We start from the raw sequence: 23,906 nt of genomic DNA on the forward strand, positions 1-23,906 counted from the left end.
CAACCCCTGCTTATGCCCAGTGTCTCCCTCCTGTTCCCTCACCCCCGCTCATGCTCCGTGTCATTCTCTTGTTCCCCCAACCCCCGCTCATGCCCCGTGTCTCCCTCCTGTACCCCCCTCCCCCACTCATGCCCCGTGTCTCCTTCGTGTTTCCCCTATCACCCGCTCATGCCTCGTGTCTACCTCCTGTTCCCCCCACCCCCCGCTCATGCCCCGTGTCTCTCTCTTGTTCCCCCAACCTCCGCTCATGCCCCGTGTCTGCCTCCTGTACCCCCCACCCCCTGCTTATGCCCTGTATCTGCCCTGTTCCCCCAACCCCCTGCTCATGCCCCGTGTCTCCCTCATGTTACCCCCCACACCCGCTCATTCCCCGTGTCTCCCTTGTGTTACCCCCACCCCCCGCTCATGTCCCATGTCTCCATGTCTCCCTCGTGTTACCCCCCACCCCCCGCTCATGGCCCATGTCTCCCTCCTGTTCCCCCACCCCCGCTCATGCCCTGTGTCTCCCCTGTACCACCCCACTCCCCGCTCATTCCCCGTGTCCCCCTCCTTTTCCCCCCACCCCCCACTCATGCCCCTTGTCTCCCCTATTCACCCCCACCCCCCGCTCATGCCCCATGTCTCCCTCCTTTTCCCCCCACTCCCTTCTCATGCCCCGTGTCCCCCTTATTCCCCACCCGCTGCTCATGCCCCGTGTCTCCCCTGTCCCGCCCCACCCCCTGCTCATGCCCCGTGTCTCCCTCCTTTCCCCCCCACCCCCGCTCATGACCCGTGTCTCCCTCCTGTTCCCCCACCCCCCGCTCATGCCCCATGTCTCCCTCGTGTTACTCCCCACCCCTCGCTCATGCCCCATGCTTCCCCTGTTCCCCCCGCCCCCTACTCATGCCCCGTGTCTCCCTCATGTTACCCCCCAACCCCCGCTCATGCCCTGTGTCTCCCTCCTGTATCCCTCACCCCCGCTCATGCCCTGTGTCTCCCTCCTGTTCCCCCACCCCCCGCTCATGCCCTGTGTCTCCCCTGTTCCACCCCACCCCCCGCTCATGCCCCATGTCCCCCTCCTTTCCCCCCACCCGCCGCTCATGCTCCGTATCTGCCCTGTTCCCCTCCACCACAGCTCATGCCCCCTGTCTCCCCTGTTCCCCCCACCCCCGCTCATGCCCCGTGTCTCCCTCCTTTTCCCCCCAACCCCAGCTCAGGCCCCGTGTCCCCCTATTTCCCCCACCCACCGCTCATGCCCCGTGTCTCCCCTGTTCCGCCCCACCCCCTGCTCATGACCCGTGTCTCCCTCCTTTTCCTCCCCACCTGCGCATATGCCCCGTGTCTTGCTCCTGTTCCCCCATCCACCGCTCATGCTTCGTGTCTCCCTCGTGTTACTCCCCACCCCCTGCTCATGCCCAGTGTCTCCTTTGTGTTACCTCCCACCCCTTGCTCATGCCATGTGTCTCCCTCCGTTCCCCCACCCATGTTCATGGCCTGTGTCCTCCTCGTGTTACCGCCCACCCCCCACTCTTGCCCAGTGTCTCCCTCGTGCTTGCCCCACCCCCCACTCGTGCCCCGTTTCTACCTTGTGTACCCCCCCACCACCGCTCATGCCCAGTGTCTACCTCGTGTAGCCCCCACCCCCTGCCCCGTGTCTCTCTCCTGTTGCCCCCCACCCCCTGCTCATGCCCCGTGTCTCCCTCATGTTCCCCCCACCCCCCGTCATGCCCCATGTCTCCTTTGTGTTACCCCAACCTCTGCTCATGCCCAGTGTCTCCCTCCGGTTCCCCCACCCCCCGCTCATGCCCCGTGTCTCTCTCTTGTTCCCCAAACACCCGCTCATGCCCCGTGTCTCCCTCCTGTTCCCCCCATCCCCCGCTCATGCCCCGTGTCTCCCTCCTGTTCCCCCCACCCCCCGCTCATGCCCTGTGTCTCCCCTGTACCACCCCACCCCCCGCTCATGCCCCGTGTCCCCCTCCTTTTCCCTCCACCCCCCGCTCATGCCCCTTGTCTCCCCTATTCACCCCCACCCCCGCTCATGCCCCGTGTCTCCCTCCTTTTCCCCCCCACCCCCACTCATGCCCCGTGTCCCCCTTATTCCCCCCACCTGCTGCTCATGGCCCGTCCCTCCCTCGTGTTACTCCCCACCTCTCGCTCATGCCCCATGTTTCCCCTGTTCCCCCACCCCCCGCTCATGCCCCATGTCTACCTCGTGTACCCCCATCCCCTGCTCATGCCCCGTGTCTCTCTCCTGTTGCCCCCCACCCCCCGCTCATGCCCCTTGTCTCCCTCATGTTCCCGCTCATGCACCGTGTCTCCCTCATGTCACTCCCCGCTCATGCCCTGTGTCTCCCTCCTGTACCCCCCACCCCTGCTCATGCCCCGTGTCTCCCTCCTGCTCCCCCCACCCCCCGCTCATGAACCGTGTCTCACCTGTTCCCCCCACCCCCCGCTCATGCCCCATGTCTTCCTCCTTTTCCCACCAACCCCCGCTCAGGCCCCGTGTCCCCCTATTCCCCCCACCCACTGCACATGCCCTGTGTCTCCCCTGTTCCGCCCCACCCCCCGCTCATGCCCCGTGTCTCCCTCCTTTTCCCCCCCACCTGCGCTCATGCCCCGTGTCTCGCTCCTGTTCCCCCCACCCCCAGCTCATGCCCCGTGCCTCCCTCGTGTTACTCCCCACCCCCTGCTCATGCCCCGTGTCTCCCTTGTGTTACCTCCCACCCCTTGCTCATGCCATGTGTCTCCCTCCTGTTCCCCCCACCCCCCGCTCATGGCCCGTGTCCTCCTCTTGTTACCTCCCACCCCCCACTCTTGCCCCGTGTCTCCCTCGTGTTTGCCCCACCAGCCACTCGTGCCCCGTGTCTACCTTGTGTACCCCCCACCCCCCGCTCATGCCCCGTGTCTACCTCGTGTAGCCCCCACCCCCTGCTCATGCCCCGTGTCTCTCTCCTGTTGCCCCCATCCCCTGCTCATGCCCTGTGTTTCCCTCATGTTCCCCCCACCCCCCTCTCATGCCCCATGTCTCCTTTGTGTTACCCCAACCTCTGCTCATGCCCAGTGTCTCCCTCCTGTTCCCCCACCCCTCGCTCATGCCCCGTGTCTCTCTCTTGTTCCCCCAACCCCTGCTCATGCCCCGTGTCTCCCTCCTGTACCCCCCACACCCCACTCATGCCCCGTGTCTCCTTCGTGTTACCCCCAACCCCCGCTCATGCCTCGTGTCTCTCTCCTGTTCCCCCCACACCCTGCTCATGCCCCGTGTCTCCATCCTGTTCCCCCCAACCCCGCTCATGCCCTGTGTCTCCCCTGTACCACCCCACCCCCGCTCATGCCCCGTGTCCCCCTCCTTTCCCCCCCACCCCCCGCTCATGCCCCTTGTCTCCCCTATTCACCCCCACCCCCGCTCATGCCCCATGTCTCTCTCCTTTTCCCCCCACCCCCCGCTCATGCCCCGTGTCCCCCTTATTCCCCCAACTCGCTGCTCATGCCCCGTGTCTCCCCTGTCCCGCCCCACCCCCTGCTCATGCCCCGTGTCTCCCTCCTTTTCCCCCCCACCCCCGCTCATGCCCCGTATCTCACTCCTGTTCCCCCACCCCCTGCTCATGCCCCATGTCTCCCTCGTGTTACTCCCCACCTCTCGGTCATGCCCCATGTTTCCCCTGTTCTTCCCACCCCCCGCTCATGCCCCGTGTCTACCTCGCGTACCCCCCATCCCCTGTTCATGCATATTGTCACTCTCCTGTTGCCCCCCACCCCCCGCTCATGCCCCTTGTCTCCCTCATGTTCCCGCTCATGCACCGTGTCTCCCTCATGTTACCCCCCACCCCCGCTCATGCCCCGTTTCTCCCTCCTGTTCCCCCCACCCCCCGCTCATGCCCCGTGTCTCCCCTGTTCCACCCCACCCCCCGCTCATGCCCTGAGTCCCCCTCCTTTCCCCCCACCCGTCGCTCATGCTCCGTATCTGCCCTGTTCCCCTCCACCCCAGCTCATGCCCCCTGTCTCCACTGTTCCCCCCACCCCCCCCCGCTCATGCCCCGTGTCTCCCTCCTTTAACCCCAACCCCCGCTCAGGTCCCGTGTCCCCCTATTCCCCCCACCCACCGCTCATGCCCCGTGTCTCCACTGTTTCGCCCCACCCCCGCTCATGGCCCGTGTCTCCCTCCTTTCCCCCCCACCTGTGCTCATGCCCCGTGTCTCCCTCCTGTTTCCCCCACCCCCCGCTCATGGCCCGTGTCTTCCTCGTGTTACCTCCCACCCCCCACTCTTGCCCCGTGTCTCCCTCGTGTTTGCCCCACCCCCCACTCGTGCCCCGTGTCTACCTCGTGTAACCCCCACCCCCAGCTCATGCCCCGTGTCTACCTCGTGTAGCCCCCATACCCTGCTCATGCCCCGTGTCTCTCTCCTGTTGCCCCCCACCCCCTGCTCAAGCCCCGTGTCTCCCTCATGTTCCCCCACCCCCCACTCATGCCCCATGTCTCCTTCCTGTTACTTCTACCTCTTCTCATGCCCAGTGTCTCCCTCCTGTTCCCCCACCCCCCGCTCATGCCCCGTGTCTCTCTCTTGTTCCCCCAACCCCGCTCATGCCCCGTGTCTCCCTCCTGTACCCCCCACCCCCCACTCATGCCCCGTGTCTCCTTCGTGTTACCCCCCAACCCCCGCTCATGCCTCGTGTCTCTCTCCTGTTCCCCCCACCCCCCGCTCATGCCCCGTTGCTCTCTCTTGTTCCCCCAACCTCTGCTCATGCCCTGTGTCTCCCTCCTGTACCCGCACCCCCTGCTCATGCCCTGTTCCCCCAACACCCTGCTCATGCCCCGTGTCTCCCTCATGTTACCTCCCACCCCCGCTCATGCCCCGTGTCTCCCTTGTGTTACCCCCCACCCCCCGCTCATGTCCGATGTCTCCCTCCTGTTCCCCCCACCCCCCACTCATGCCCCGTGTCTCCCTCGTGTTACCCCCCACCCCCCGCTCATGCCATGTGTCACCTTCGTGTTCCCCCCGCTCATGCCCCGTGTCTCCCTCATGTTCCCCCCACCCACCGCTTATGCCCCGTGTCTACCTCGTGTATCCCCCACCCCTCGCTCATGCCCCGTGTCTCTCTCCTGTTGCCCCCAACCCCCGCCCCGCTCATGCCCCGTGTCTCCCTCGTGTTCCCCCCACCCCCCGCTCATGCCCCGTGTCTCCCTCGTTTTAGCCCCCAAAAACCGCTCATGCCCCGTGTCTCTGTCCTGTACCCCCACACCCCCCGCTAATGCCCTGTGTCTCCCTCGTGTTGCCCCCCACCCCCGCTCATGCCCTGTGTCTCCCTCCTGTTCCCCCCAACCCCTGCTCATGCCCTGTGTCTTTCTCTTGTTCCCCCCACCCCCCTGCTCATGTCCCATGTCTCCCTCCTGTAACCCCCAACCCCCGCCCATGCCCCGTGTCTCTCTCGTGTTACCCCCCCGCCGCTCATGCCCCGTGTCTCCCTTGTGTTACCCCCACCCCCTTCTCATGCCCCGTGTCTTCCTCCTGTTCCCCCCACTCCCACTCATGCCACATGTCTCCCTCGTGTTACCCCCACCCACTGCTCATGCCCCGTGTCTCCCTCCTGTATCCCCTGCTCATGCCCCATGTCTCCCTCCTGTTCCCCCCAACCCCCGCTTATGCCCCGTGTCTCTCTCGTGTTACCCCCCACCCTCCGCTCATGCCCCGTGTCTCCCTCCTGTTCCCCCCACCCCCCGCTCTCATGCCCCGTGTCTCTCTCTTGTCTCCCCAACCCCCACTAATGCCCTGTATCTCCCTCCTGTACCCCCCACCCCTGCTCATGCCACGGATCTGCCCTGTTCCCCCAAGCCCCTGCTCATGCCCCGTGTCTCCATCATGTTACCCCCCGCTCATGCCCCGTGTCTCCCTTGTGTTACCCCACCACCCCCGCTCATGTCCCGTGTCTCCCTCCTGTTCCCCCAACCCCCTGCTCATGCGCCGTGTCTCCCTCGTGTTACCCCCAGCCCCTGCTCATGCCCCGTGTCTCCCTCATGTTCCCCCCACTCCCCGCTCATGCCCCGTGTCTCCCTCATGTTCCCCCACCCCCCGCTCATGCCCCGTGTCTACCTCGTGTACCCCCCACGCCCCGCTCATGCCCCGTGTGCGCCCTGTTCCCCCCGACCCCCGCTCATGCCCAGTGTCTCCCTCCCATTCCCCCACCCCCTGCTCAAGCCCCATGGTTCCCCTGTTCCCCCCACCCCCCGCTCATGCCTCGTGTCTTCCCCGTGTACCCCCCATCCCCGGCTCATGCCCCGTGTCTCCCTCCTGTACCCCCACCCCCTGCTTATGCCCCGTGTCTACCTCGTGTATCCCCCACCACTCGCTCATGCCGCGTGTCTCTCTCCTGTTGCCCCCAACCCCCGCCCCGCTCATGCCCCGTGTCTCCCTCGTGTTCCCCCCACCCCCCGCTCATGCCCCGTGTCTTCCTCGTTTTACCCCCCAAAAACTGCTCATGCCCCGTGTCTCCGTCCTGTACCCCCACACCCCCCGCTAATGCCCTGTGTCTCCCTTGTGTTGCCCCCCACCCCCGCTCATGCCCTGTGTCTCCCTCCTGTTCCCCCCAACCCCTGCTCATGCCCTGTGTATTTCTCTTGTGCCCCCCACCCCCCTGCTCATGCCCCGTGTCTCCCTCCTGTTCCCCCCAACCCCCGCTCATGCCCCGTGTCTCTCTCGTGTTACCCCCACCGCCACTCATGCCCCGTGTCTCCCTTGTGTTACCCCGACCCCCTTCTCATGCCCCGTGTCTTCCTCCTGTTCCCCCCACTCCCACTCATGCCCGTGTCTCCCTCCTGTATCCCCTGCTCATGCCCTGTGTCTCCCTCATGTTACCCCCACCCCCACCTCCCTCCTGTTGCCCCCCATCCCCCGCTCATGACCCGTGTCTCCCTCATGTTCCCCCCACCCCCCGCTCATGCCCCGTGTCTCCCTCGTGTTACCCCCCACCCTCCGCTCATGCCCCGTGTCTCCCTCCTGTTCCCCCCAACCCCCCGCTCTCATGCCCCGTGTCTCTCTCTTGTCTCCCCAACCCCCACTCATGCCCTGTATCTCCCTCCTGTACCCCCCACCCCTGCTCATGCCACGGATCTGCCCTGTTCCCTCAGGCCCCCGCTCATGCCCCGTGTCTCCATCATGTTACCCCCCGCTCATGCCCCATGTCTCCCTTGTGTTACCCCACCACCCCCGCTCATGTCCTGTGTCTCCCTCCTGTTCCCCCAACCCCCTGCTCATGCCCCGTGTCTCCCTCGTGTTACCCCCAGCCCCCGCTCATGCCCCGTGTCTCCCTCATGTTCCCCCCACTCCCCGCTCATGCCCCGAGTCTCCCTCGTGTTCCCCCACCCCCCGCTCATGCCCCGTGTCTCCCTCGTGTACCCCCCACGCCCCGCTCATGCCCCGTTTCTCTCTCCTTTTGCCCCCCACCACCTGCTCATGCCCCGTGTCTCCCTCGTGTTCCCCCCACGCCCCGCTCATGCCCCGTGTCTCTCTCCTTTTGCCCCCCACCCCCCCGCTCATGCCCCGTGTCTCCCTCGTGTTCCCCCACTTCCCGTTCATGCCCCGTGCCTCCCTCGTGTTCCCCCCACCCCCTGCTCATGCCCCGTGTCTACCTCGTGTACCCCCCACCCCCCGCTCATGCCCTGTGTCTCTCTCCTGTTGCCCCTAACCCCCTCTCATGCCCCGTGTCTCCCTCGTGTTCCCCCCACCCCCCGCTCATGCCCCGTGTCTCCCTCATTTTACAACCCACCCCCCGCTCATTCCCTGTGTCTCTGTCCTGAACCCCCCACACCCGCTAATGCCCTGTGTCTCCCTCGTGTTGCCCACCACCCCCCGCTCATGCCCTGTGTCTCCCTCCTGTTCCCCCATCCCCCGCTCATGCCCGTGTCTCTCTCTTGTTCCCCCAACCCCCCGCTCATGCCCCGTGTCTCCCTCCTGTACCCCCCTCCCCCCGCTCATGCCCCGTGTCTCCCTCGTGTTACCCTCCACCCTTCCGCTCATGCCCCGTGTCTCCCCTGTGTTACCCCGACCCCCCGCTCATGCCCAGTGTCTTCCTCCTGTTCCCCCCACCCCGCTCATGCCCTGTGTCTCCCTCGTGTTGCCCCCCAACCCCGCTCATGCTCCGTGTCTCCCTCGTGTTAACTCCCATCCCCCACTCATGCCCCGTGTCTCCCTCATGTTCCCCCCACCCCCCGCTCATGCCCCGTGTCCACCTCGTGTACCCCCCACCCTCCGCTCATGCCCGTGTCTCTCTCCTGTTGCCCCCACCCCCTGCTCATGCCCTGTTTCTCCCTCATGTTCACCCCACTCCCAGCTCATGCTCCGTGTCTCCCTCGTGTTACGCCCCCACCCCCTGCTCATACCCTGTGTCTCCCTCCTGTTCCCCCCTCCCCCTGCTCTCATGCCCCATGTCTCTCTCTTGTTCCCCCAAACCCCGCTCATGCCCCGTGTCTCCCTCCTGTACCACCCACCCCCGCTCATGCCATATATTTGCCCTGTTAACCCAACCCCCAATCATGCCCCGTGTCTCCCTCATGTTACCCCCAACCCCCGCTCATGCCCCGTGTCTCCCTTGTGTTACCCCCTACCCCCGCTCATGTCCCATGTCTCCCTCATGTTCCCCCCACCCCCGCTCATGCCCCGTGTCTACCTCGTGTACCCCCCACCCCCGCTCATGCCCTGTGTCTCTCTCCTGTTGCCCCAACCCCCTCTCATGCCCCGTGTCTCCCTCGTGTTCCCCCCACCCCCCGCTCTTGCCCCGTGTCTCCCTCGTCTTACCACCCACCCCCCGCTCATGACCCGTGTCACTGTCCTGAACCCCCCCACCCCCGCTAATGCCCTGTGTCTCCCTCGTGTTGCCCCCCACCACCGCTCATGCCCCGTGTCTCCCTCGTGTTCCCCCACCCCCCGCTCATGCCCCGTGTCTACCTCATGTACCCTCCACCCCCCGCTCATGCCCCGTGTCTCCCTCGTTTTACCACCCACCCCCCGCTCATGCCCCATGTCTCCGTCCTGACCCCCCCGCTAATGCCCTGTGTCTCCCTCGTGTTGCCCCCCACCCCCCGCTCATGCCCCGTGTCTCCCTCATGTTCCCCCCACTTCCCGCCCATGCCCCGTGTCTCCCTCGTGTTCCCCCCGCCCCCCGCTCATGCCCCGTGTCTACCTTGTCTACCCCCCACCCCCCTCCCATGCCCCGTGTCTCCCTCATGTTCCCCCACCCCCCGCTCATGCCCCGTGTCTCCCTCGTGTTTCCCCCACCCCCCGCTCATGCCCTGTGTTTCCCTCGTTTTACCACCCACCCCCCGCTCATGCCCCGTGTCTCCGCCCAGAACCCCCCCAACAACGCTAATGCCCTGTGTCTCCCTCGTGTTGCCCCCCACCCCCTGCTCATGCCCCGTGTCTCCCTCCTGTTCCCCCCACCCCCCGCTCATGTCCCGTGTCTCTCTCTTGTTCCCCCAACCCCCCCGCTCATGCCCCGTGTCTCCCTCCTGTACCCCGCACCCCCCGCTCATGCCCCGTGTCTGCCTTGTTCCCCCCTGCCCCGCTCATGCCCCGTGTCTCCCTCGTGTTACCCTCCACCCTTCGGCTCATCCCCCGTGTCTCCCTTGTGTTACCCCGACCCCCCGCTCATTTCCCGTGTCTCCCTCGTGTTGCCCCCACCCCCGCTCATGACCCGTGTCTCCCTCCTGTTCCCCCACCCCTGCTCATGGCCCTTGTCTCCCTCATGTTCCCCCCACGCCCCGCTCATGCCCTGTGTCTACCTCGTATTCCCCCCACCGGCCGCTCATGCCCCGTGTCTACCTCGTGTTCCCCCACCCCCCGCTCATGCCCCGTGTCTACATCGTGTACCCCCTGACCCCCCACTCATGCCCTGTGTCTCTCTCCTGTTGCCGCCAACCCCCCGCTCATGGCCCGTGTCTCCCTCATGTTCCCCGCACCCCTGCTCATGCCCCGTGTCTCCCTCGTGTTACCCCCCAACCCCGCTCATGCCCCGTGTCTCCCTCCTGTTCCCCCCACACCCCGCTCATGCCCCTTGTCTCCCCTGTTCACCCCCACCCCCCGCTCATGCCCAATGTCTCCCTCCTTTTCCCCCACCCCCACTCATGCCCATGTCCCTCTTATTCCCCCCACCCCCTGCTCATGCCCCATGTCTCCCTCCTTTTCCCCCCACCCCTGCTCATGCCCCGTGTCTCCCTCCTGTTCCGCCCTGCTCATGCTCGTGTCTACCTCGTGTACCCCCATTCCCCGCTCATGCCCCGTGTCTCTCTCCTGTTGCCCCCATGCTCATGCCCTTTGTTGTCTTCCTCATGTTCCCGCTCATGCCCCGCGTCTCGCTCATGTTACCCCCACCCCCGCTCATGCCCTGTGTCTCCCTCCTGTACTCCCCACCCCCGCTCATGCCCCGTGTCTCCCTCCTGTTCCACCCACCCCCCGCTCATGCCCCATGTCACCCCTGTTCCACCCCAGCCCCCGCTCATGCCCTGTGTCCCCCTCCTTTCCCCCCCACCCGCCGCTCATGCTCCGTGTCTCCCCTGTTCCCCTCCACCCCAGCTCATGCCCCCTGTCTCCCCTGTTCCCCCACCCCCGCTCATGCCCCCTGTCTCCCTCCTTTCCCCCCACCCCCGTTCATGCCCCGTATCTCCCTCGTGTTACTCTCCAACCCCCGCTCATGCCCCGTGTCTCCCTTGTGTTACCTACCACCCCGCGCTCATGCCCCGTGTCTCCCTCCTGTTCCCCCCACCCCCCGCTCATAGCCCGTGTCTCCCTCGTGTTCCTCCCACCCCCCACTCGTGCCCCGTGTCTACCTCCGCTCATGCCCCGTGTACTCCCCCACCCCCCACTCTACCCCATGTCTACCTCTTGTAGCCCCCACCCCCTGCTCATGCCCCGTGTCTCTCTCCTGTTGCCCCCCACCCCCCTGCTCATGCCCCGTGTCTCCCTCATATTCCCCCCACCCCCCGCTCATGGCCATGTCTCCTTCGTGTTACCCCAACCCCTGCTCATGCCCAGTGTCTCCCTCATGTTCCCTCACCCCCGCTCATGCCCCGTGTCTCTCTCTTGTTCCCCCAACCCCCGCTCATGCCTCGTGTCTCCCTCCTGTTCCCCCCAACCTCCGCTCATGCCCCGTGTCTCCCTCCTGGACCCCCCACCCCCTGCTCCTGCCCTGCATCTGCCCTGTTTCCCCAACCCCTGCTCATGCCCCGTGTCTCCCTCATGTTACCCCCCACCCCCACTCATGCCCCATGTCTCCCTTGTGTTACCCCCCACCCGCGGTTCATGTCCCATGTCTCCCTCGTGTTAACCCCCACCCCCCGCTCATGCCCCGTGTCTCCCTCCTGTTCCCCCCACCCCCCGCTCATGCCCCGTGTCTCCCTCCTGGACCCCCCACCCCCTGCTCATGCCCTGCATCTGTCCTGTTTCCCTAACCCCCTGCTCATGCCCCGTGTCTCCCTCATGTTACCCCTCACCCCCGCTCATGCCCCATGTCTCCCTTGTGTTACCCCCCACCCCCTGTTCATGTCCCATGTCTCCCTCGTGTTAACCCCCACCCCCCGCTCATGCCCCGTGTCTCCCTCCTGTTCAGCCCCACCCCCCGCTCATGCCCCATGTCTCCCTCCTTTTCCCCCACCCCCTGCTCTTGCCCCGTGTCCCCCTTATTCCCCCACCCGCCGCTCATGCCCGTGTTTCCCCTGTTCCGCCCAACCCCCTGCTCATGCCCCGAGTCTCCCTCCTTCCCCTCCCACCCCTGCTCATGCCCCGTGTCTCCCTCGTGTTACTCCCCACCCCACGCTCATGCCCCCTGTTCCCACCCACCCCCCGCTCATGCCCCGTGTCTACCTCGTGTACCCCCATCCCCCGCTCATGCCCCGTGTCTCTCTCCTGTTGCCCCCCACCCCCGCTCATGCCCCTTGTCTCCCTCATGTTCCCGCTCATGCCCCGTGTCTCCCTCATGTTACCCCCCACCCCCTGCTCATGCCCTGTGTCTCCCTCCTGTACCCCCACCCCTGCTCATGCCCCGTGTCTCCCTCCTGTTCCCCCCACCCACTGCTCATGCCCCGTGTCTCCCCAGTTCCACCCCACCCCCCGCTCATGCCCCGTGTCCTCCTCCTTTCCCCCCCACCCGCCGCTCATGCTCACTGTCTCCCCTGTTCACCTCCACCCCAGCACATGCACCCTGTCTCCACTGTTCCCCCCACACCCCCGCTCATGCCCCGTGTCTCCATCCTTTTCCCCCAACCCCTGCTCATTCCCCATGTCCCCCTATTCCCCCCACCCGCCGCTCATGCCCCGTGTCGCCCTCGTGTTCCCCCCACCCCCCGCTCACTCCCCGTGTCTCCTTCGTGTTACCCCCAACCCCTGCTCATGCCCAGTGTCTCCCTCCTGTTCCCTCACCCACCGCTCATGCCCCGTGTCATTCTCTTGTTCCCCCAACCCCCGCTCATGCCCCGTGTCTCCCTCCTGTACCCCCCACCCCCACTCATGCCCTGTGTCTCCTTCGTGTTTCCCCTATCCCCCGCTCATGCCTCGTGTCTCCCTCCTGTTCCCCCCACCCCCCGCTCATGCCCCGTGTCTCCCTCTTGTTTCCCCAACCTCCGCTCATGCCCCGTGTCTCCCTCCTGTACCCCCACCCCCTGCTCATGCCCTGTATCTGCCCTGTTCCCCCAACCCCCTGCTCATGCCCCATGATTCCCTCATGTTACCCCCCACCCCCGCTCATGCCCCGTGTCTCCTTTGTGTTACCCCCACCCACCAGCTCATGTCCCATATCTCCATGTCTCCCTCGTGTTACCCCGCCCCCGCTCATGCCCCATGTCTCCCTCCTGTTCCCCCCACCCCCCGCTCATGCCCTGTGTCTCCCCTGTACCACCCCACCCCCGCTCATGCCCTGTGTCCCTCTCCTTTTCCCCCCACCCCCTGCTCATGCCCCTTGTCTCCCCTATTCACCCCCCGCTCATGCCCCATGTCTCCCTCCTTTTCCCCCCACCCCCCGCACATGCCCCGTGTCCCCCTTATTCCCCCACCCGTTGCTCATGCCCCGTGTCTCCCCTGTCCTGCCCCACCCCCTGCTCATGCACCGTGTCTCCCTCCTTTCCCCCCCCACCCTCGCTCATGCCCCGTGTCTCCCTCCTGTTCCCCCACTCCCCGCTCATGCCCCATGTCTCCCTCGGGTTACTCCCCACCCCTCGCTCATGCCCCATGTTTCCCCTGTTCCCCCACCCCCCGCTCATACCCTGTGTCTACCTCGTGTACCCCCATCCCCTGCTCATGCCCCGTGTCTCTCTCCTGTTGCCCCCACCCCTCGCTCATGCCCCGTGTCTCCCTCATGTTCCCGCTCCTGCACCGTGTCTCCCTCATGTTACCCCCCACCCCCCGCTCATGCCCTGTGTCTCCCTCCTGTGCCCCCCACCCCCGCTCATGCCCTGTGTCTCCCTCCTGTTCCCCCCACCCCCACTCATGCCCCGTGTCTCCCCTGTTCTACCCCACCCCCCGCTCATTCCCCCTGTCCCCCTCCTTTCCCCCCACCCGCCGCTCATGCTCCATATCGGCCCTGTTCCCCTCCACCCCAGCTCATGCCCCCTGTCTCCCCTGTTCCCCCCACCCCCTGCTCATGCCCCGTGTCTCCCTCCTTTTCCCTCCAACCCCCGCTCAGGCCCCGTGTCCCCCTATTCCCCCCACCCACCGCTCATGCCCCGTGTCTACCCTTTTCCGCCCCACCCCCCGCTCATGCCCCGTGTCTCCCTCCTTTTCCCCCCCACCTGCGCTCATGCCCCGTGTCTCGCTCCTGTTCCCCCCACCCCCCACTCGAGCCCTGTGTCTCCCTCGTGTTACTCCCCACCCCCTGCTCATGCCCCGTGTCTCCCTTGTGTTACCTCCCATCCCTTGGTTATGCCCCGTGTCTCCCTCCTGTTCCCCCCACCCCCCGCTCATGGCCCGTGTCCTCCTCGTGTTACCTCCCACCCCCCACTCTTGCCCCGTGTCTCCCTCGTGTTTGCCCCACCCCCCACTCGTGCCCCGTGTCTACCTCGTGTACCCCCCCACCCCCGCTCATGCCCCGTGTCTCCCTCATGTTCCCCCCACCCTCCGCTCATGCCCCATGTCTCCTTCGTGTTACCCCAACCTCTGCTCATGCCCAGTGTCTCCCTCCTGTTCCCCCATCCCCCGCTCATGCCCGTGTCTCTCTCTTGTTCCCCCAACCCCCGCTCATGCCCCGTGTCTCCCTCCTGTACCCCCCCACCCCGCACTCATGCCCCATGTCTCCTTCGTGTTACCCCTAACCCCCGCTCATGCCTCGTGTCTCTCTCCTGTTCCCCCAACCCCCCCGCTCATGCCCCGTGGCTCTCTCTTGTTCCCCCAACCTCCACTCATGCCCCGTGTCTCCCTCCTGTACCCCCCACCCCCTGCTCATGCCCTGTATCTGCCCTGTTCCCCCAACCCCTTGCTCATGCCCCGTGTCTCCCTTATGTTACCTCCCACCCCAGCTCATGCCCAGTGTCTCCCTTGTGTTACCCCCACCCCCGCTCATGTCCCATGTCTCCCTCCTGTTCCCCCCACCCCCCGCTCATGCCCCGTGTCTCCCTCGTGTTCCCCCCACCCCCCGTTCATGCCCCGTGTCTCCTTCGTGTTCCCCCCACTCCCCGCTCATGCCCCGTGTCTCCCTCCTGTACCCCACCCCCCGCTCATGCCCCGTGTCTGCACTGTTCTCCCCCACCCCCCGCTCATGCCCCGTGTCTCCCTCGTGTTACCCTCCACCCTTCTGCTCATGCCCTGTGTCTCCCTCATGTTACCCCCCCACCCCCCGCTCATGCCCCGTGTCTCCCCTGTTCCCCCACCCCCCGCTCATGCCCCATGTGTGCCCTGTTCCCCCCGACCCCCGCCATGCCCAGTGTCTCCCTCCCATTCCCCCCAACCCCCGCTCAATTCCCATGGTTCCCCTGTTCCCCCCACTCTCCGCTCATGCCTCGTGTCTACCTCGTGTACCCCCCATCCCCGGCTCATGCCCCGTGTCTCCCTCCTGTACCCCCACCCCCCGCTCATGCCCCGTATCTGCCCTGTTCCCCCAACCCCTGCTCATGCCCCGTGTCTCCCTCATGTTACCCCCAACCCCCGCTCATGCCCCGTGTCTCCCTTGTGTTTTCCCCCACCCCCGCTCATGTCCCATGTCTCCCTCCTGTTCCCCCCACCCCCCACTCATGCACCGTGTCTCCCTCATGTTACCCCCACCCCCCTGCTCATGCCCCGTGTCTCCCTCGTGTTCCCCCCACTTCCCGCTCATGCCCCGTGTCTCCCTCGTGTTCCCCCCACCCCCCGCTCATGCCCCGTGTCTATCTCGTGTACCCCCCACCCCCTGCTCATGCCCTGTGTCTCTCTCCTGTTGCCCCTAACCCCCTCTCATGCCCCGTGTCTCCCTAGTGTTCCCCCCACCCCCCGCTCATGCCCTGTGTCTCCGTCCTGAACCCCCCCACCCCCGCTAATGCCTTGTGTCTCCCTCGTGTTGCCCCCCACCCCCCGCTCATGCCCCGTGTCTCCCTCCTGTTCCCCCCACCCCCTGCTCATGCCCCGTGTCTCTCTCTCGTTCCCCCAACCCCACCGCTCATGCCCCGTGTCTCCCTCCTGTACCCCCCACCCCCCGCTCATGCCCCGTGTCTGCACTGTTCTCCCCCACCCCCCGCTCATGCCCCGTGTCTCCCTCGTGTTACCCTCCACCCTTCTGCTCATGCCCCGTGTCTCCCTTGTGTTACCCCAACCCCCCTCTCATGCCCTGTGTCTCCCATATGTTACCCCCTCACCCCCCGCTCATGCCCCATGTCTCCCCTGTTCCCCCACCCCCTGCTCATGCCCCATGTGTGCCCTGTTCCCCCCGCTCATGCCCCGTGTCTACCTCGTGTACCCCCACCCCCCGCTCATGCCCTGTGTCTCTCTCCTGTTGCCCCAACCCCCTCTCATCCCCCGTGTCACCCTCGTGTTTCCCCCACCCCCCGCTCATGCCCTGTGTCTCCCTCGTTTTACCACCCACCCCCCGCTCATGCCCCGTGTCTCCGTCCTGAACCCCCCCACCCAAGCTAATGCCCTGTGTCTCCCTCGTGTTGCCCCCCACCCCCCGCTCATGCCCCGTGTCTCCCTCCTATTCCCCCCACCCCCCGCTCATGCCCCGTGTCTCTCTCTTGTTCCCCCAACCCCCCCGCTCATGCCCCGTGTCTCCCTCCTGTACCCCACACCCCCCGCTCATGCCCCGTGTCTGCCTTGTTCCCCCCCTGCCCCGCTCATGCCCTGTGTCTCCCTCGTGTTACCCTCCACCCTTCGGCTCATGCCCCGTGTCTCCCTTGTGTTACCCTGACCCCCCGCTCATTTCCCGTGTCTCCCTCGTGTTGCCCCCCACCCCCGCTCATGACCCGTGTCTCCCTCCTGTTCCCCCACCCCTGCTCATGGCCCTTGTCTCCCTCGTGTTAACTCCCATCCCCCACTCATGCCCCGTGTCTCCCTCATGTTCCCCCCACCCCCGCTCATGCCCTGTGTCTACCTCGTGTTCCCCCCACCGGCCGCTCATGCCCCGTGTCTACCTCGTGTTCCCCCACCCCCCGCTCATGCCCCGTGTCTACCTCGTGTACCCCCTGACCCCCCACTCATGCCCTGTGTCTCTCTCCTGTTGCCGCCAACCCCCCGCTCATGCCCCGTGTCTCCCTCATGTTCCCCGCACCCCTGCTCATGCCCCGTGTCTCCCTCGTGTTACCCCCCAACCCCGCTCATGCCCCGTGTCTCCCTCCTGTTCCCCCCACACCCCGCTCATGCCCCTTGTCTCCCCTGTTCACCCCCACCCCCCGCTCATGCCCAATGTCTCCCTCCTTTTCCCCCACCCCCCGCTCATGCCCATGTCCCTCTTATTCCCCCACCCCCTGCTCATGCCCCGTGTCTCCCTCCTTTCCCCCCCCACCCCTGCTCATGCCCCGTGTCTCCCTCCTGTTCCCCCCTGCTCATGCTCGTGTCTACCTCGTGTACCCCCATCGCCCGCTCATGCCCCGTGTCTCTGTCCTGTTGCCCCCATGCTCATGCCCCTTGTCTCCCTCATGTTCCCGCTCATGCCCCGTGTCTCGCTCATGTTACCCCCACCCCCGCTCATGCCCTGTGTCTCCCTCCTGTACTCCCCACCCCCGCTCATGCCCCGTGTCTCCCTCCTGTTCCACCCACCCCCCGCTCATGACACATGTCTCCCCTGTTCCACCCCAACCCCCGCTCATGCCCTGTGTCCCCCTCCTCCCCCCCCACCCGCCGCTCATGCTCTGTGTCTCCCCTGTTCCCCTCCACCCCAGCTCATGCCCCCTGTCTCCCCTGTTCCCCCACCCCCCGCTCATGCCCCCTGTCTCCCTCCTTTCCCCCCACCCGCGTTCATGCCCCGTGTCTCCCTCGTGTTACTCCCCAACCCCCGCTCATGCCCCGTGTCTCCCTTGTGTTACCTACCACCCCCGCTCATGCCCCGTGTCTCCCTCCTGTTCCCCCCACCCCCCGCTCATAGCCCGTGTCTCCCTCGTGTTCCTCCCACCCCCCACTCGTGCCCCGTGTCTACCTCCGCTCATGCCCTGTGTACTCCCCCACCCCCCACTCTACCCCATGTCTACCTCATGTAGCACCACCCCCTGCTCATGCCCCGTGTCTCTCTCCTGTTGCCCCCCACCCCCTGCTCATGCCCCATGTCTCCCTCATATACCCCCCTCCCCCCGTTCATGGCCATGTCTCCTTCGTGTTACCCCAACCCCTGCTCATGCCCAGTGTCTCCCTCATGTTCCCTCACCCCCGCTTATGCCCCGTGTCTCTCTCTTGTTCCCCCAACCCCCGCTCATGCCCCGTGTCTCCCTCCTGTACCCCCCACGCCCCACTCATGCCCTGTGTCTCCTTCGTGTTACCCCCAACCCCCGCTCATGCCTCGTGTCTCCCTCCTGTTCCCCCCACCCCCCGCTCATCCCCTGTGTCTCTCTCTTGTTCCCCCAACCTCCGCTCATGCCCCGTGTCTCCCTCCTGGACCCCCCACCGCCTGCTCATGCCCTGCATCTTCCCTGTTTCCCCAACCCCTGCTCATGCCCCGTGTCTCCATCATGTTACCCCCCCACCCCCGCTCATGCCCCATGTCTCCCTTGTGTTACCCCCCACCCCCGGTTCATGTCCCATGTCTCCCTCGTGTTAACCCCCACCCCCCGCTCATGCCCCGTGTCTCCCTCCTGTTCCCCCCACCCCCCGCTCATGCCCCGTGTCTCCCTCCTGGACCCCCCACCCCCTGCTCATGCCCTGCATCTGCCCTGTTTCCCTAAGCCCCTGCTCATGCCCCGTGTCTCCCTCATGTTACCCCTCACCCCCGCTCATGCCCCATGTCTCCCTTGTGTTACCCCCAACCCCTGTTCATGCCCAGTGTCTCCCTCCTGTTCCCCCACCCCCGCTCATGCCCTGTGTCTCTCTCTTGTTCCCCCAACCCCCGCTCATGCCCCGTGTCTCCCTCCTGTACCCCCCACCCCGCACTCATGCCCCATGTCTCCTTCGTGTTACCCCCAAACCCGCTCATGCCTCGTGTCTCTCTCCTGTTCCCCCAACCCCCTCGCTCATGCCCCGTGGCTCTCTCTTGTTCCCCCAACCTCCACTCATGCCCCGTGTCTCCCTCCTGTACCCCCCACCCCCTGCTCATGCCCTGTATCTGCCCTGTTCCCCAACCCCTTGCTCATGCCCCGTGTCTCCCTCATGTTACCTCCCACCCCTGCTCATGCCCCGTGTCTCCCTTGTGTTACCCCCCACCCCCGCTCATGTCCCATGTCTCCCTCCTGTTCCCCCCACCCCCTGCTCATGCCCCGTGTCTCCCTCGTGTTCCCCCCACCCCCCGTTCATGCCCCGTGTCTCCTTCGTGTTCCCCCCACTCCCCGCTCATGCCCCGTGTCTCCCTCCTGTACCCCCCACCCCCCGCTCATGCCCCATGTCTGCACTGTTCTCCCCCACCCCGCTCATGCCCCGTATCTGCCCTGTTCCCCAAACCCCTGCTCATGCCCCGTGTCTCCCTCATGTTACCCCCAACCCCCGCTCATGCCCCGTGTCTCCCTTGTGTTTTCCCCCACCCCCGCTCAGGTCCCATGTCTCCCTCCTGTTCCCCCCACCCCCCGCTCATGCACCGTGTCTCCCTCATGTTACCCCCACCCCCCTGCTCATGCCCCGTGTCTCTCTCCTGTTGCCCCTAACCCCCTCTCATGCCCCGTGTCTCCCTAGTGTTCCCCCCACCCCCCGCTCATGCCCTGTGTCTCCGTCCTGAACCCCCCCACCCCCGCTAATGCCCTGTGTCTCCCTCGTATTGCCCCCCACCCTCCGCTCATGCCCCGTGTCTCCCTCCTGTTCCCCCCACCCCCTGCTCATGCCCCGTGTCTCTCTCTCGTTCCCCCAACCCCACTGCTTATGCCCCGTGTCTCCCTCCTGTACCCCCCACCCCCCGCTCATGCCCCGTGTCTGCACTGTTCTCCCCCACCCCCCGCTCATGCCCCGTGTCTCCCTCGTGTTACCATCCACACTTCTGCTCATGCCCCGTGTCTCCCTTGTGTTATCCCGACCCCCCGCTCATGCCCCGTGTCTTCCTCCTGTTCCCCCCACCCCTGCTCATGGCCCGTGTCTCCCTCGTGTTAACTCCCATCCCCCACTCATGCCCCGTGTCTCCTTCATGTTCCCCCCCCACCCTCTCATGCCCTGTGTCTCCCTCGTGTACCCCCCAACCCCCCGCTCATGCCCGTTTCTCTCTCCTGTTGCCCCCCACCCACTGCTCATGCCCGTTTCTCCCTCATGTTCACCCCACCCCCCGCTCATGCTCCGTGTCTCCCTCGTGTTACGCCCCCACCCCCTGCTCATGCCCCGTGTCTCCCTCATGTTCCCCCCACTCCCCGCTCATGCCCCGTGTCTCCCTCATGTTCCCCCAACCCCCGCTCATGCCCCGTGTCTCCCTCCTGTACCCCCCACCCCGCTCATGCCATATATCTGCCCTGTTAACCCAACCCCCCACTCATGCCCCGTGTCTCCCTCATGTTACTCCCAACCCCAGCTCATGCCCCATGTCTCCCTTGTGTTACCCCCCACCCCCGCTCCTGCCCCGTGTCTCCCTCATGTTCCCCCCACCCCCATCTCATGCCCTGTGTCTCCCTCATGTTACCCCCCACCCCCGCTCATGCCCCGTGTCTCCCCTGTTCCCCCCACCACCCGCTCATGCCCAGTGTCTCCCTCCCATTCCCCCCACCCCCCGTTCATGCCCCATGTTTCCCCTGTTCCCCCCACACCCCGCTAATGCCCCGTGTCTACCTCGTGTACCCCCCATCCCCCGCTCATGCCCCATGTCTCTCTCCTGTTGCCCCCAACCCCCGCTCATGCCCCTTGTCGCCCTCGTGTTCCCGCTCATGCACCGTTTCTCCCTCGTGTTACCCCCCCACCCCCGCTCATGCCCTGTTTCTCCCTCCTGTACCCCGCACCCCCGCTCATGCCCCGTGTCTCCCTTCTGTTCCCCCGACCCCCCGCTCATGCCCTGTGTCTCCCCTGTTCCCCTCCAGCCCTGGCTCATGCCCCCTGTCTCCCCTGTACCCCCAACCCCCGCTCATGCCCCGTGTCCCCCTTATTCCCCCCACCCGCCGCTCATGCCCCGTGTCTCCCCTGTTCCGCCTCACCCCCTGCTCATGCCCCGTGTCTCCCTCCTTTCCCCCCAACACCCGCTCATGCCCTGTGTCTCCCTCCTGTTCCCACCACCCCCCGCTCAGGCCCCGTGTCTCCCTTGTGTTACCTCCCACCCCCCGCTCATGCCCCGTGTCTCCCTCCTGTTCCCCCACCCCCCGCTCATGGCCTGTGTCCTCCTCGTGTTACCTCCCACCCCCCGCTCATGCCCCGTGTCTCCCACGTGTTCCCCCCACCCTCTGCTCATGCCCCGTGTCTACCTTGTGTACCCCCCCACCCCCGCTCATGCCCCGTGTCTACCTCGTGGACCCCCCACCCCCTGCTCATGTCCCTTGTCTCTCTCCTGTTGCCCCCCACCCCCTGCTCATGCCCTGTGTCTCCCTCGTGTTCGCCCCACCCCCTGCTCATGCCCCGTGTCTCCTTCGTGTTACCCCAACCCCTGCTCATGCCCCGTGTCTACCTCATGTACCCCCCCACCCTCCGCTCATGCCCGTGTCTCCCTCCTGTTTCCCCCACCCCCGCTCATGCCCCATGCCTCTCTCTTGTTCCCCCAACCCCCGCTCATGCCCCGTGTCTCCCTCCTGTACCGCCCGCTCATGCCCCATGTCTCCTTTGTGTTACCCCCAACCCCTGATCATGCCTCGTGTCTCCCTCCTGTTCCCCCCACCCCACGCACATGCCCCGTGTCTCTCTCTTGTTCCCCCAACCTCCTCTCATGCCCCGTGTCTCCCTCCTGTACCCCCCACCCCCCGCTCATGCCCAGTATCTGCCCTGTTCGCCCAACCCCCTGCTCATGCCCTGTGTCTCCCTCGTGTTGCCCCCCACCCCCGCTCATGCCCCGTGTCTCCCTCCAGTTCCCCCACCCCTGCTCATGGCCCGTGACTCCCTCGTGTTAACTCCCATCCCCCACTCATGCCCCGTGTCTCCCTCATGTACCCCCCACCCCCCGCTCATGCCCCGTGTCTACCTCGTGTACCCCCCACCCTCCGCTCATGCCCGTGTCTCTCTCCTGTTGCCCACCACCCCTCGCTCATGCCCGTTTCTCCCTCATGTTCACCCCAACCCCCGCTCATGCTCCGTGTCTCCCTCCTGTTCCCCCCACCCCCTGCTCTCATGCCCCGTGTCTCTCTCTTGTTCCCCCAACCCCTGCTCATGCCCCATGTCTCCCTCCTGTACCCCCTACCCCCGCTCATGCCATATATCTACCCTGTTAACCCAACCCCCCACTCATGCCCTGTGTCTCCCTCATGTTACCCCCAAACCCAGCTCATGCCCTGTGTCTCCCTTGTGTTACCTCCCTCCCCCGCTCCTGCCCCGTGTCTCCCCTGTTCCCCCCACCACCCGCTCATGCCCAGTGTCTCCCTCCCATTCCCCCCCGCTCATGCCCCATGTTTCCGCTGTTTCCCCCACACCCCGCTCATGCCCCGTGTCTACCTCGTGTACCCCATCCCCCGCTCATGCCCCGTGTCTCTCTCCTGTTGCCCCCACCCCCCGCTCATGCCCCTTGTCTCCCTCGTGTTCCCGCTCATGCACCGTGTCTCCCTCGTGTTACCCCCCACCCCGCTCATGCCCTGTGTCTCCCTCCTGTACCCCCCACCCCCGCTCATGCCCTGTGTCTCCCTTCTGTTCCCCCGACCCCCCGCTCATGCCCTGTGTCTCCCCTTTTCCACCCCACCCCCTGCTCATGCCCCCTGTCTCCCCTGTACCCCCACGCCCCGCTCATGCCCTGTGTCTCCCTCCTTTTCCCCCCACCCCCCGCTCATGCCCCGTGTCCCCCTTATTCCCCCCACCCACTGCTCATGCCCCGTGTCTCCCCTGTTCCGCCCCACCCCCTGCTCATGCCCGTGTCTCCCTCCTTTTCCCCCCCACCCCCGCTCATGCCCTGTGTCTCCCTCCTGTTCCCACCACCCCCCACTCATGCCCCGTGTCTCCCTCATGTTACTCCCCACCCCCGCTCAGGCCCCGTGTCTCCCTTGTGTTACCTCCCACCCCCGGCTCATGCCCCGTGTCTTCCTCCTGTTCCCCGCACCCCCCGCTCATGGCCCGTGTGCTCCTCGTGTTACCTCCCACCCCCCGCTCATGCCCCGTGTCTCCCACGTGTTCCCCCCACCCCCTGCTCGTGCCCCGTGTCTACCTCGTGTACCCCTCCACCCCCGCTCATGCCCCGTGTGTACCTCGTGGACCCCCCCACCCCCTGCTCATGCCCCTTGTCTCTCTCCTGTTGCCCCCCACCCCCTGCTCATGCCCTGTGTCTCCCTCGTGTTCACCCCCTACTCATGCCCCGTGTCTCCTTCGTGTTACCCCAACCCCTGCTCATGCCCCGTGTCTCCCTCCTGTTTCCCCCACCCCCGCTCATGCCCCATGTCTCTCTCTTGTTCCCCCAACCCCCGCTCATGCCCCATGTCTCCTTTGTGTTACCCCCAACCCCCGCTCATGCCTCGTGTCTCCCTCCTGTTCCCCCCACCCCCCGCACATGCCCCGTGTCTCTCTCTTGTTGCCCCAACCTCCTCTCATGCCCCATGTCACCCTCCTGTACCCCCCACCCCCCGCTCATGCCCAGTATCTGCCCTGCTCCCCCAACCCCCTGCTCATGCCCCTTGTCTCCCTCATGTTACCCCCCACCCCCGCTCATGCCCCGTGTCTCCCTTGTGTTACCCCCCACCCCCCGCTCATGTCCCATGTCTCCCTCCTGTTCCCCACACCCCCCGCTCATGCCCCGTGTCTCCCTCGTGTTACCCCCACCCCCCGCTCATGCCCCGTGTCTCCCTCGTATTCCCCCCACCCCCCGCTCATGCCACGTGTCTCTCTCTTGTTCCCCCACCCCCCGCTCATGCCCCGTATCTCCCTCCTGTACCCCCACCCCCTGCTCATGCCCCGTGTCTGCCCTGTTCCCCCCACCCCCCGCTCATGCCCTGTGTCTCCCTCATGTTACCCTCCACCCTTCCGCTAATGCCCCGTGTCTCCATTGTATTACCCCCCACCCTCCGCTCATGCCCCTTGTCTTCCTCCTGTTCCCCCACCCCCGCTCATGCCACGTGTCTCCCTCATGTTACCCCCCACCCCCCGCTCATGCCCCGTGTCACCTTCGTGTTGCCCCCCACCCCCGCTCATGCCCCGTGTCTCCCTCCTGTTCCCCAACCCCTGCTCATGGCCCGTGTCTCCCTCATGTTCCCCCCACCCCCCGCTCATGCCCCGTGTCTACCTCATGTACCCCCCACCCCCCGCTCATGCTCGTGTCTCTCTCCTGTT

Source organism: Ambystoma mexicanum, chromosome 5q (assembly GCF_040938575.1).
Source record: "Ambystoma mexicanum isolate Mex_15411 chromosome 5q, UKY_AmexF1_1, whole genome shotgun sequence".
Taxonomy (NCBI): domain Eukaryota; kingdom Metazoa; phylum Chordata; class Amphibia; order Caudata; family Ambystomatidae; genus Ambystoma; species Ambystoma mexicanum.